Here is a 13,958-nt window from a genome sequence, read left to right on the forward strand (position 1 = left end):
ATATATATATATATATATATATATACGCGCACACACACACATATATATAAACGTATTCTCCGTTGAGATATTGCAGCCGCTGCTGTGTCCAGGCCCAGGAGCCTTAGCACTGTGCTGTGATGTCACTCAATACCACTGACATCACTAGGTGTAAACAACATCTCTCCTTTGCTGTGTATGTGACTATGGAGCTGTTTGGTGATGTCGTCTATTATGGCCTTCATAGAAGCAACAGGAGATTGTTGCATCCATCTAGAACCCTCAGAACTACAGTGCTATGATGTCACTCACTTCCACAGGCCTTGCAGAGTGTAAACAACAACAACCCAGCTTTGTTGTGTATGTAACCATAGGGATTTGTGATGTCACCTAGAACCTTCACAGCAGCGACAGCTTTATGAGGAGCATCAGCACTGCTCTGCCTGAGCAGAACCATCACCGCCATAGGTTGTCAAATAACCCGGATTTAACCCACACAGGTAAGTCCAATGGGGTGCAGGCATGTCCTCTATGCTTACAGCTTCCCGTGGGTGTTGGTTTGATACCGTTTGGGGACAGCCAAGGAGGCATCTGCAGGCAACAAAGGTAGGTGTGTGCTTGTGTGTGTGTTTCCTATGCAGATCCTAAGCCCAGTGTCACATGCAAGTAGGAGGAGTAAGAAGGGTTCCTGGCAAATCCGGGTTATGGATTGCATTTAAAAAGGCCCCGTGGGAGTGCAATGGGCCCCTGTCTTGCTGCTTAGCAATAATGGTATGGGTTTAGGTTCTGCTGTGTGTACTGGTGGTTGACTGCCCCCCAGCCCAGAGTGTGCATGGAAAATTGTCTGGCAGCCTCCCTGACAGCAAGCAGTGATAGTGCCCATGAAGGGCACCTTGTTGGGCCCGCCCCTTTCACGGTTATCGCTTCTCGGCCTTTTGGCTAAGATCAAGTGTAGTATCTGTTCTTATCAGTTTAATATCTGATACGTCCCCTATCTGGGGACCATATATTAAATGGATTTTTGAGAACGGGGGCCGATTTCGAAGCTTGCTTCCGTCGCCCTATGTATTGACCCGATATGGCAGTATCTTCGGGTACAGTGCACCACCCCCTTACAGGGTTAAAAAGAAAGATTCCTACTTTCATTGCTACCTGCTTGCTGGCTAGCCAGCTAGCCAGCCCTGTGGGCCTTGCTGCTGCTGCAGCCAAAAAACAAAAGGTGGTGCTGCTGCTGCTTCTGCTGCTTCTGCTTCTGCTTGTGTCTGGCCGCTGTTGGAGCGTCCAGGCACAGGACTTCTGCTGCTGCTGACTAAATGGCCTCCTTAATTGGATCATTTGAGTAGCCAGCACACCTGTGCAGGTAGGGCATGACATGATAGGCAGCTGCCTTGATAGCGGGTGGGTGCTGAATGTTCCTAATTGACAAAATAAGATTAATGCTTATGAAGAAATATAAAATCTCATCCCTTCCCCAATATCGCGCCACACCCCTACCCCTTAATTCCCTGGTTGAACTTGATGGACATATGTCTTTTTTCGACCGTACTAACTATGTAACTATGTAACATAACATGGGGGGGGGGGGTGTCTCCTGGCTGTTCACACAGGTGTGTCATTGCTGTACATTGACCATGCATTGCTTCTGTGGTATTGCAAAGGCAAAGACAAATGCTTCCAGCCATCCATTGCACTGATGGATTGGTCATCAGCTGGCTGTCTATGTCCCGCATCAATATAGACCAAAGTACAGAGGGTTAGGCTATGCTATTGTGCACCTACCTGATGCATCAGAAGGTGCGAGGCCCTTGCTAAATTCTGTGCACAGACTTTGAGATCTATACTTTAGACTGTATCTAAACCTGCTCCAACATGGACTGACATTCTGGCCTACTTTCAGCCGATGCGACTTGTCTGTCGCTGAACAGTCGCTTTTTATGTATTCAGCACCTATGTATAATGTTGTAAAAATGCTCTAGAAGCTAAAGTCGCAGAAATTTCACACATATTTGGCCTGCAACTTTCTGTGCGACAAATTCAGACAGGAAAAATCAGTATAAATCCTTAGAAAATTATCCCCCAGTGTCTCCATCTGCTGGCGGTATTGAATAAGCATTGCTGCACTGATGGGGTATGCATTAGACGAAAAAAAAGAAGAAAAAGAAGAATAATACGCCCAGAAAAGAGGCGAAAAGGAGAAAAACGTAAAAAAACGTGAAGAAAAAGTAAGAGGAAGAGAAGGGAAAAAAAGGTGGAAATGGGTTTAAAAGTGATTTCGGCGGAGAAATATATATATATATATATATATATATATATATATACGCGCACACACACACATATATATAAACGTATTCTCCGTTGAGATATTGCAGCCGCTGCTGTGTCCAGGCCCAGGAGCCTTAGCACTGTGCTGTGATGTCACTCAATACCACTGACATCACTAGGTGTAAACAACATCTCTCCTTTGCTGTGTATGTGACTATGGAGCTGTTTGGTGATGTCGTCTATTATGGCCTTCATAGAAGCAACAGGAGATTGTTGCATCCATCTAGAACCCTCAGAACTACAGTGCTATGATGTCACTCACTTCCACAGGCCTTGCAGAGTGTAAACAACAACAACCCAGCTTTGTTGTGTATGTAACCATAGGGATTTGTGATGTCACCTAGAACCTTCACAGCAGCGACAGCTTTATGAGGAGCATCAGCACTGCTCTGCCTGAGCAGAACCATCACCGCCATAGGTTGTCAAATAACCCGGATTTAACCCACACAGGTAAGTCCAATGGGGTGCAGGCATGTCCTCTATGCTTACAGCTTCCCGTGGGTGTTGGTTTGATACCGTTTGGGGACAGCCAAGGAGGCATCTGCAGGCAACAAAGGTAGGTGTGTGCTTGTGTGTGTGTTTCCTATGCAGATCCTAAGCCCAGTGTCACATGCAAGTAGGAGGAGTAAGAAGGGTTCCTGGCAAATCCGGGTTATGGATTGCATTTAAAAAGGCCCCGTGGGAGTGCAATGGGCCCCTGTCTTGCTGCTTAGCAATAATGGTATGGGTTTAGGTTCTGCTGTGTGTACTGGTGGTTGACTGCCCCCCAGCCCAGAGTGTGCATGGAAAATTGTCTGGCAGCCTCCCTGACAGCAAGCAGTGATAGTGCCCATGAAGGGCACCTTGTTGGGCCCACCCCTTTCACGGTTATCGCTTCTCGGCCTTTTGGCTAAGATCAAGTGTAGTATCTGTTCTTATCAGTTTAATATCTGATACGTCCCCTATCTGGGGACCATATATTAAATGGATTTTTGAGAATGGGGGCCGATTTCGAAGCTTGCTTCCGTCGCCCTATGCATTGACCCGATATGGCAGTATCTTCGGGTACAGTGCACCACCCCCTTACAGGGTTAAAAAGAAAGATTCCTACTTTCATTGCTACCTGCTTGCTGGCTAGCCAGCTAGCCAGCCCTGTGGGCCTTGCTGCTGCTGCAGCCAAAAAACAAAAGGTGGTGCTGCTGCTGCTTCTGCTGCTTCTGCTTCTGCTTGTGTCTGGCCGCTGTTGGAGCGTCCAGGCACAGGACTTCTGCTGCTGCTGACTAAATGGCCTCCTTAATTGGATCATTTGAGTAGCCAGCACACCTGTGCAGGTAGGGCATGACATGATAGGCAGCTGCCTTGATAGCGGGTGGGTGCTGAATGTTCCTAATTGACAAAATAAGATTAATGCTTATGAAGAAATATAAAATCTCATCCCTTCCCCAATATCGCGCCACACCCCTACCCCTTAATTCCCTGGTTGAACTTGATGGACATATGTCTTTTTTCGACCGTACTAACTATGTAACTATGTAACATAACATGGGGGGGGGGGTCTCCTGGCTGTTCACACAGGTGTGTCATTGCTGTACATTGACCATGCATTGCTTCTGTGGTATTGCAAAGGCAAAGACAAATGCTTCCAGCCATCCATTGCACTAATGGATTGGTCATCAGCTGGCTGTCTATGTCCCGCATCAATATAGACCAAAGTACAGAGGGTTAGGCTATGCTATTGTGCACCTACCTGATGCATCAGAAGGTGCGAGGCCCTTGCTAAATTCTGTGCACAGACTTTGAGATCTATACTTTAGACTGTATCTAAACCTGCTCCAACATGGACTGACATTCTGGCCTACTTTCAGCCGATGCGACTTGTCTGTCGCTGAACAGTCGCTTTTTATGTATTCAGCACCTATGTATAATGTTGTAAAAATGCTCTAGAAGCTAAAGTCGCAGAAATGTCACACATATTTGGCCTGCAACTTTCTGTGCGACAAATTCAGACAGGAAAAATCAGTATAAATCCTTAGAAAATTATCCCCCAGTGTCTCCATCTGCTGGCGGTATTGAATAAGCATTGCTGCACTGATGGGGTATGCATTAGACGAAAAAAAAGAAGAAAAAGAAGAATAATACGCCCAGAAAAGAGGCGAAAAGGAGAAAAACGTAAAAAAACGTGAAAAAAAAGTAAGAGGAAGAGAAGGGAAAAAAAGGTGGAAATGGGTTTAAAAGTGATTTCGGCGGAGAAATATATATATATATATATATATATATATATATATATATATATATACGCGCACACACACACATATATATAAACGTATTCTCCGTTGAGATATTGCAGCCGCTGCTGTGTCCAGGCCCAGGAGCCTTAGCACTGTGCTGTGATGTCACTCAATACCACTGACATCACTAGGTGTAAACAACATCTCTCCTTTGCTGTGTATGTGACTATGGAGCTGTTTGGTGATGTCGTCTATTATGGCCTTCATAGAAGCAACAGGAGATTGTTGCATCCATCTAGAACCCTCAGAACTACAGTGCTATGATGTCACTCACTTCCACAGGCCTTGCAGAGTGTAAACAACAACAACCCAGCTTTGTTGTGTATGTAACCATAGGGATTTGTGATGTCACCTAGAACCTTCACAGCAGCGACAGCTTTATGAGGAGCATCAGCACTGCTCTGCCTGAGCAGAACCATCACCGCCATAGGTTGTCAAATAACCCGGATTTAACCCACACAGGTAAGTCCAATGGGGTGCAGGCATGTCCTCTATGCTTACAGCTTCCCGTGGGTGTTGGTTTGATACCGTTTGGGGACAGCCAAGGAGGCATCTGCAGGCAACAAAGGTAGGTGTGTGCTTGTGTGTGTGTTTCCTATGCAGATCCTAAGCCCAGTGTCACATGCAAGTAGGAGGAGTAAGAAGGGTTCCTGGCAAATCCGGGTTATGGATTGCATTTAAAAAGGCCCCGTGGGAGTGCAATGGGCCCCTGTCTTGCTGCTTAGCAATAATGGTATGGGTTTAGGTTCTGCTGTGTGTACTGGTGGTTGACTGCCCCCCAGCCCAGAGTGTGCATGGAAAATTGTCTGGCAGCCTCCCTGACAGCAAGCAGTGATAGTGCCCATGAAGGGCACCTTGTTGGGCCCGCCCCTTTCACGGTTATCGCTTCTCGGCCTTTTGGCTAAGATCAAGTGTAGTATCTGTTCTTATCAGTTTAATATCTGATACGTCCCCTATCTGGGGACCATATATTAAATGGATTTTTGAGAACGGGGGCCGATTTCGAAGCTTGCTTCCGTCGCCCTATGCATTGACCCGATATGGCAGTATCTTCGGGTACAGTGCACCACCCCCTTACAGGGTTAAAAAGAAAGATTCCTACTTTCATTGCTACCTGCTTGCTGGCTAGCCAGCTAGCCAGCCCTGTGGGCCTTGCTGCTGCTGCAGCCAAAAAACAAAAGGTGGTGCTGCTGCTGCTTCTGCTGCTTCTGCTTCTGCTTGTGTCTGGCCGCTGTTGGAGCGTCCAGGCACAGGACTTCTGCTGCTGCTGACTAAATGGCCTCCTTAATTGGATCATTTGAGTAGCCAGCACACCTGTGCAGGTAGGGCATGACATGATAGGCAGCTGCCTTGATAGCGGGTGGGTGCTGAATGTTCCTAATTGACAAAATAAGATTAATGCTTATGAAGAAATATAAAATCTCATCCCTTCCCCAATATCGCGCCACACCCCTACCCCTTAATTCCCTGGTTGAACTTGATGGACATATGTCTTTTTTCGACCGTACTAACTATGTAACTATGTAACATAACATGGGGGGGGGGGGGTCTCCTGGCTGTTCACACAGGTGTGTCATTGCTGTACATTGACCATGCATTGCTTCTGTGGTATTGCAAAGGCAAAGACAAATGCTTCCAGCCATCCATTGCACTAATGGATTGGTCATCAGCTGGCTGTCTATGTCCCGCATCAATATAGACCAAAGTACAGAGGGTTAGGCTATGCTATTGTGCACCTACCTGATGCATCAGAAGGTGCGAGGCCCTTGCTAAATTCTGTGCACAGACTTTGAGATCTATACTTTAGACTGTATCTAAACCTGCTCCAACATGGACTGACATTCTGGCCTACTTTCAGCCGATGCGACTTGTCTGTCGCTGAACAGTCGCTTTTTATGTATTCAGCACCTATGTATAATGTTGTAAAAATGCTCTAGAAGCTAAAGTCGCAGAAATGTCACACATATTTGGCCTGCAACTTTCTGTGCGACAAATTCAGACAGGAAAAATCAGTATAAATCCTTAGAAAATTATCCCCCAGTGTCTCCATCTGCTGGCGGTATTGAATAAGCATTGCTGCACTGATGGGGTATGCATTAGACGAAAAAAAAGAAGAAAAAGAAGAATAATACGCCCAGAAAAGAGGCGAAAAGGAGAAAAACGTAAAAAAACGTGAAAAAAAAGTAAGAGGAAGAGAAGGGAAAAAAAGGTGGAAATGGGTTTAAAAGTGATTTCGGCGGAGAAATATATATATATATATATATATATATATATATATATACGCGCACACACACACATATATATAAACGTATTCTCCGTTGAGATATTGCAGCCGCTGCTGTGTCCAGGCCCAGGAGCCTTAGCACTGTGCTGTGATGTCACTCAATACCACTGACATCACTAGGTGTAAACAACATCTCTCCTTTGCTGTGTATGTGACTATGGAGCTGTTTGGTGATGTCGTCTATTATGGCCTTCATAGAAGCAACAGGAGATTGTTGCATCCATCTAGAACCCTCAGAACTACAGTGCTATGATGTCACTCACTTCCACAGGCCTTGCAGAGTGTAAACAACAACAACCCAGCTTTGTTGTGTATGTAACCATAGGGATTTGTGATGTCACCTAGAACCTTCACAGCAGCGACAGCTTTATGAGGAGCATCAGCACTGCTCTGCCTGAGCAGAACCATCACCGCCATAGGTTGTCAAATAACCCGGATTTAACCCACACAGGTAAGTCCAATGGGGTGCAGGCATGTCCTCTATGCTTACAGCTTCCCGTGGGTGTTGGTTTGATACCGTTTGGGGACAGCCAAGGAGGCATCTGCAGGCAACAAAGGTAGGTGTGTGCTTGTGTGTGTTTCCTATGCAGATCCTAAGCCCAGTGTCACATGCAAGTAGGAGGAGTAAGAAGGGTTCCTGGCAAATCCGGGTTATGGATTGCATTTAAAAAGGCCCCGTGGGAGTGCAATGGGCCCCTGTCTTGCTGCTTAGCAATAATGGTATGGGTTTAGGTTCTGCTGTGTGTACTGGTGGTTGACTGCCCCCCAGCCCAGAGTGTGCATGGAAAATTGTCTGGCAGCCTCCCTGACAGCAAGCAGTGATAGTGCCCATGAAGGGCACCTTGTTGGGCCCGCCCCTTTCACGGTTATCGCTTCTCGGCCTTTTGGCTAAGATCAAGTGTAGTATCTGTTCTTATCAGTTTAATATCTGATACGTCCCCTATCTGGGGACCATATATTAAATGGATTTTTGAGAACGGGGGCCGATTTCGAAGCTTGCTTCCGTCGCCCTATGCATTGACCCGATATGGCAGTATCTTCGGGTACAGTGCACCACCCCCTTACAGGGTTAAAAAGAAAGATTCCTACTTTCATTGCTACCTGCTTGCTGGCTAGCCAGCTAGCCAGCCCTGTGGGCCTTGCTGCTGCTGCAGCCAAAAAACAAAAGGTGGTGCTGCTGCTGCTTCTGCTGCTTCTGCTTCTGCTTGTGTCTGGCCGCTGTTGGAGCGTCCAGGCACAGGACTTCTGCTGCTGCTGACTAAATGGCCTCCTTAATTGGATCATTTGAGTAGCCAGCACACCTGTGCAGGTAGGGCATGACATGATAGGCAGCTGCCTTGATAGCGGGTGGGTGCTGAATGTTCCTAATTGACAAAATAAGATTAATGCTTATGAAGAAATATAAAATCTCATCCCTTCCCCAATATCGCGTCACACCCCTACCCCTTAATTCCCTGGTTGAACTTGATGGACATATGTCTTTTTTCGACCGTACTAACTATGTAACTATGTAACATAACATGGGGGGGGGGGTCTCCTGGCTGTTCACACAGGTGTGTCATTGCTGTACATTGACCATGCATTGCTTCTGTGGTATTGCAAAGGCAAAGACAAATGCTTCCAGCCATCCATTGCACTAATGGATTGGTCATCAGCTGGCTGTCTATGTCCCGCATCAATATAGACCAAAGTACAGAGGGTTAGGCTATGCTATTGTGCACCTACCTGATGCATCAGAAGGTGCGAGGCCCTTGCTAAATTCTGTGCACAGACTTTGAGATCTATACTTTAGACTGTATCTAAACCTGCTCCAACATGGACTGACATTCTGGCCTACTTTCAGCCGATGCGACTTGTCTGTCGCTGAACAGTCGCTTTTTATGTATTCAGCACCTATGTATAATGTTGTAAAAATGCTCTAGAAGCTAAAGTCGCAGAAATGTCACACATATTTGGCCTGCAACTTTCTGTGCGACAAATTCAGACAGGAAAAATCAGTATAAATCCTTAGAAAATTATCCCCCAGTGTCTCCATCTGCTGGCGGTATTGAATAAGCATTGCTGCACTGATGGGGTATGCATTAGACGAAAAAAAAGAAGAAAAAGAAGAATAATACGCCCAGAAAAGAGGCGAAAAGGAGAAAAACGTAAAAAAACGTGAAAAAAAAGTAAGAGGAAGAGAAGGGAAAAAAAGGTGGAAATGGGTTTAAAAGTGATTTCGGCGGAGAAATATATATATATATATATATATATATATATATATATATATATATACGCGCACACACACACATATATATAAACGTATTCTCCGTTGAGATATTGCAGCCGCTGCTGTGTCCAGGCCCAGGAGCCTTAGCACTGTGCTGTGATGTCACTCAATACCACTGACATCACTAGGTGTAAACAACATCTCTCCTTTGCTGTGTATGTGACTATGGAGCTGTTTGGTGATGTCGTCTATTACGGCCTTCATAGAAGCAACAGGAGATTGTTGCATCCATCTAGAACCCTCAGAACTACAGTGCTATGATGTCACTCACTTCCACAGGCCTTGCAGAGTGTAAACAACAACAACCCAGCTTTGTTGTGTATGTAACCATAGGGATTTGTGATGTCACCTAGAACCTTCACAGCAGCGACAGCTTTATGAGGAGCATCAGCACTGCTCTGCCTGAGCAGAACCATCACCGCCATAGGTTGTCAAATAACCCGGATTTAACCCACACAGGTAAGTCCAATGGGGTGCAGGCATGTCCTCTATGCTTACAGCTTCCCGTGGGTGTTGGTTTGATACCGTTTGGGGACAGCCAAGGAGGCATCTGCAGGCAACAAAGGTAGGTGTGTGCTTGTGTGTGTGTTTCCTATGCAGATCCTAAGCCCAGTGTCACATGCAAGTAGGAGGAGTAAGAAGGGTTCCTGGCAAATCCGGGTTATGGATTGCATTTAAAAAGGCCCCGTGGGAGTGCAATGGGCCCCTGTCTTGCTGCTTAGCAATAATGGTATGGGTTTAGGTTCTGCTGTGTGTACTGGTGGTTGACTGCCCCCCAGCCCAGAGTGTGCATGGAAAATTGTCTGGCAGCCTCCCTGACAGCAAGCAGTGATAGTGCCCATGAAGGGCACCTTGTTGGGCCCGCCCCTTTCACGGTTATCGCTTCTCGGCCTTTTGGCTAAGATCAAGTGTAGTATCTGTTCTTATCAGTTTAATATCTGATACGTCCCCTATCTGGGGACCATATATTAAATGGATTTTTGAGAACGGGGGCCGATTTCGAAGCTTGCTTCCGTCGCCCTATGCATTGACCCGATATGGCAGTATCTTCGGGTACAGTGCACCACCCCCTTACAGGGTTAAAAAGAAAGATTCCTACTTTCATTGCTACCTGCTTGCTGGCTAGCCAGCTAGCCAGCCCTGTGGGCCTTGCTGCTGCTGCAGCCAAAAAACAAAAGGTGGTGCTGCTGCTGCTTCTGCTGCTTCTGCTTCTGCTTGTGTCTGGCCGCTGTTGGAGCGTCCAGGCACAGGACTTCTGCTGCTGCTGACTAAATGGCCTCCTTAATTGGATCATTTGAGTAGCCAGCACACCTGTGCAGGTAGGGCATGACATGATAGGCAGCTGCCTTGATAGCGGGTGGGTGCTGAATGTTCCTAATTGACAAAATAAGATTAATGCTTATGAAGAAATATAAAATCTCATCCCTTCCCCAATATCGCGCCACACCCCTACCCCTTAATTCCCTGGTTGAACTTGATGGACATATGTCTTTTTTCGACCGTACTAACTATGTAACTATGTAACATAACATGGGGGGGGGGGGGGGGGTCTCCTGGCTGTTCACACAGGTGTGTCATTGCTGTACATTGACCATGCATTGCTTCTGTGGTATTGCAAAGGCAAAGACAAATGCTTCCAGCCATCCATTGCACTAATGGATTGGTCATCAGCTGGCTGTCTATGTCCCGCATCAATATAGACCAAAGTACAGAGGGTTAGGCTATGCTATTGTGCACCTACCTGATGCATCAGAAGGTGCGAGGCCCTTGCTAAATTCTGTGCACAGACTTTGAGATCTATGCTTTAGACTGTATCTAAACCTGCTCCAACATGGACTGACATTCTGGCCTACTTTCAGCCGATGCGACTTGTCTGTCGCTGAACAGTCGCTTTTTATGTATTCAGCACCTATGTATAATGTTGTAAAAATGCTCTAGAAGCTAAAGTCGCAGAAATGTCACACATATTTGGCCTGCAACTTTCTGTGCGACAAATTCAGACAGGAAAAATCAGTATAAATCCTTAGAAAATTATCCCCCAGTGTCTCCATCTGCTGGCGGTATTGAATAAGCATTGCTGCACTGATGGGGTATGCATTAGACGAAAAAAAAGAAGAAAAAGAAGAATAATACGCCCAGAAAAGAGGCGAAAAGGAGAAAAACGTAAAAAAACGTGAAAAAAAAGTAAGAGGAAGAGAAGGGAAAAAAAGGTGGAAATGGGTTTAAAAGTGATTTCGGCGGAGATATATATATATATATATATATATATATATATATATATATATATATATATATATACGCGCACACACACACATATATATAAACGTATTCTCCGTTGAGATATTGCAGCCGCTGCTGTGTCCAGGCCCAGGAGCCTTAGCACTGTGCTGTGATGTCACTCAATACCACTGACATCACTAGGTGTAAACAACATCTCTCCTTTGCTGTGTATGTGACTATGGAGCTGTTTGGTGATGTCGTCTATTATGGCCTTCATAGAAGCAACAGGAGATTGTTGCATCCATCTAGAACCCTCAGAACTACAGTGCTATGATGTCACTCACTTCCACAGGCCTTGCAGAGTGTAAACAACAACAACCCAGCTTTGTTGTGTATGTAACCATAGGGATTTGTGATGTCACCTAGAACCTTCACAGCAGCGACAGCTTTATGAGGAGCATCAGCACTGCTCTGCCTGAGCAGAACCATCACCGCCATAGGTTGTCAAATAACCCGGATTTAACCCACACAGGTAAGTCCAATGGGGTGCAGGCATGTCCTCTATGCTTACAGCTTCCCGTGGGTGTTGGTTTGATACCGTTTGGGGACAGCCAAGGAGGCATCTGCAGGCAACAAAGGTAGGTGTGTGCTTGTGTGTGTGTTTCCTATGCAGATCCTAAGCCCAGTGTCACATGCAAGTAGGAGGAGTAAGAAGGGTTCCTGGCAAATCCGGGTTATGGATTGCATTTAACCCCTTAAGGACACATGACGTACTGGAACGTCATGTGTCCACTCCCGATCTATAACACGGGGCCACGGCGTGGCCCCGCGTCATAGCGGGTCGGGCCCGGCCTCTAACAACGGCCGGGACCCGTGGCTAATAGCGCGCGGCATTGATCGCTGTGCCGCGCGCTATTAACCCTTTAGACGCGGCGTTCAAAGTTGAACGCCGCGTCTAAAGTGAAACCGAAAGCATCCCGGCTAGCTCAGTGGGCTGTTCGGGATAGCCGCGGTGAAATCGCGGCATCCCGAACAGCTGACAGGACAGCGGGAGGGCCCCTACCTGCCTCCTCGCTGTCCGATCGCCGAATGACTGCTCAGTGCCTGAGATCCAGGCATGAGCAGTCATCCGGCAGAATCGTTGATCACTGGTTTCTTATGAGAAACCAGTGATCAACATAGAAGATCAGTGTGTGCAGTGTTATAGGTCCCTATGGGACCTATAACACTGCAAAAAAAAAGTGAAAAAAAAAAGTGAATAAACATCATTTAACCCCTCCCCTATTAAAAGTTTGAATCACCCCCCTTTTCCAATAAAAAAAAAAACACAGTGTAAATAAAAATAAAAATAAACATATGTGGTATCACCGCGTGCGGAAATGTCCGAATTATAAAAATATATCATTAATTAAACCGCTCGGTCAATGGCGTGCGCGCAAAAAAATTCCAAAGTCCAAAATAGTGCATTTTTGGTCACTTTTTATATCATTTAAAAATGAATAAAAAGTGATCAATAAGTCCTATCAATGCAAAAATGGTACCGTTAAAAACTTCAGATCACTGCGCAAAAAATGAGCCCTCATACCGCCCCAAACACGGAAAAATAAAAAAGTTATAGGGGTCAGAAGATGACAATTTTAAACGTATTAATTTTCCTGCATGTAGTTATGATTTTTTCCAGAAGTCCGACAAAATCAAACCTATATAAGTAGGGTATCATTTTAATCATATGGACCTACAGAATACATATCAGGTGTCATTTTTACCGAAAAATGTACTACGTAGAAACGGAAGCCCCCAAAAGTTACAAAACAGCGTTTTTTTTTCAATTTTGTCGCACAATGATTTTTTTTCCCGCTTCACCATAGATTTTTGGGCAAAATGACTGACGTCATTACAAAGTAGAATTGGTGGCGCAAAAAATAAGCCATCATATGGATTTTTAGGTGTAAATTTGAAAGAGTTATGATTTTTTAAAGGCAAGGAGCAAAAAACGAAAATGCAAAAACGGAAAAACCTCCGGTCCTTAAGGGGTTAAAAAGGCCCCGTGGGAGTGCAATGGGCCCCTGTCTTGCTGCTTAGCAATAATGGTATGGGTTTAGGTTCTGCTGTGTGTACTGGTGGTTGACTGCCCCCCAGCCCAGAGTGTGCATGGAAAATTGTCTGGCAGCCTCCCTGACAGCAAGCAGTGATAGTGCCCATGAAGGGCACCTTGTTGGGCCCGCCCCTTTCACGGTTATCGCTTCTCGGCCTTTTGGCTAAGATCAAGTGTAGTATCTGTTCTTATCAGTTTAATATCTGATACGTCCCCTATCTGGGGACCATATATTAAATGGATTTTTGAGAACGGGGGCCGATTTCGAAGCTTGCTTCCGTCGCCCTATGCATTGACCCGATATGGCAGTATCTTCGGGTACAGTGCACCACCCCCTTACAGGGTTAAAAAGAAAGATTCCTACTTTCATTGCTACCTGCTTGCTGGCTAGCCAGCTAGCCAGCCCTGTGGGCCTTGCTGCTGCTGCAGCCAAAAAACAAAAGGTGGTGCTGCTGCTGCTTCTGCTGCTTCTGCTTCTGCTTGTGTCTGGCCGCTGTTGGAGCGTCCAGGCACAGGACTTCT

General features: G+C 45.9%; 6 non-coding genes across 6 annotated transcripts; all 6 read left to right on the top strand.

Annotated features, from left to right (window-relative positions):
* Window positions 1–898: 898 nt before the first annotated feature.
* Window positions 899–1,089, top strand: LOC130323171 (U2 spliceosomal RNA). The gene has a single exon (XR_008868537.1). It is a non-coding gene; the product is annotated as a U2 spliceosomal RNA (small nuclear RNA).
* Window positions 1,090–3,170: 2,081 nt separating this feature from the next.
* On the top strand, window positions 3,171–3,361 carry LOC130323156 (U2 spliceosomal RNA). The gene has a single exon (XR_008868524.1). It is a non-coding gene; the product is annotated as a U2 spliceosomal RNA (small nuclear RNA).
* Window positions 3,362–5,449: 2,088 nt separating this feature from the next.
* LOC130323163 (U2 spliceosomal RNA) lies at window positions 5,450–5,640 on the top strand. The gene has a single exon (XR_008868530.1). It is a non-coding gene; the product is annotated as a U2 spliceosomal RNA (small nuclear RNA).
* Window positions 5,641–7,720: 2,080 nt separating this feature from the next.
* Window positions 7,721–7,911, top strand: LOC130323164 (U2 spliceosomal RNA). The gene has a single exon (XR_008868531.1). It is a non-coding gene; the product is annotated as a U2 spliceosomal RNA (small nuclear RNA).
* A 2,088-nt stretch (window positions 7,912–9,999) lies between these two features.
* On the top strand, window positions 10,000–10,190 carry LOC130323165 (U2 spliceosomal RNA). Its single transcript, XR_008868532.1, has one exon. It is a non-coding gene; the product is annotated as a U2 spliceosomal RNA (small nuclear RNA).
* A 3,389-nt stretch (window positions 10,191–13,579) lies between these two features.
* Window positions 13,580–13,770, top strand: LOC130323166 (U2 spliceosomal RNA). Its single transcript, XR_008868533.1, has one exon. It is a non-coding gene; the product is annotated as a U2 spliceosomal RNA (small nuclear RNA).
* The last annotated feature ends 188 nt before the right edge of the window (window positions 13,771–13,958 follow it).

Source organism: Hyla sarda, unplaced genomic scaffold (genome assembly GCF_029499605.1).
Source record: "Hyla sarda isolate aHylSar1 unplaced genomic scaffold, aHylSar1.hap1 scaffold_2433, whole genome shotgun sequence".
In the NCBI taxonomy this organism is placed as follows: Eukaryota; Metazoa; Chordata; class Amphibia; order Anura; family Hylidae; genus Hyla; species Hyla sarda.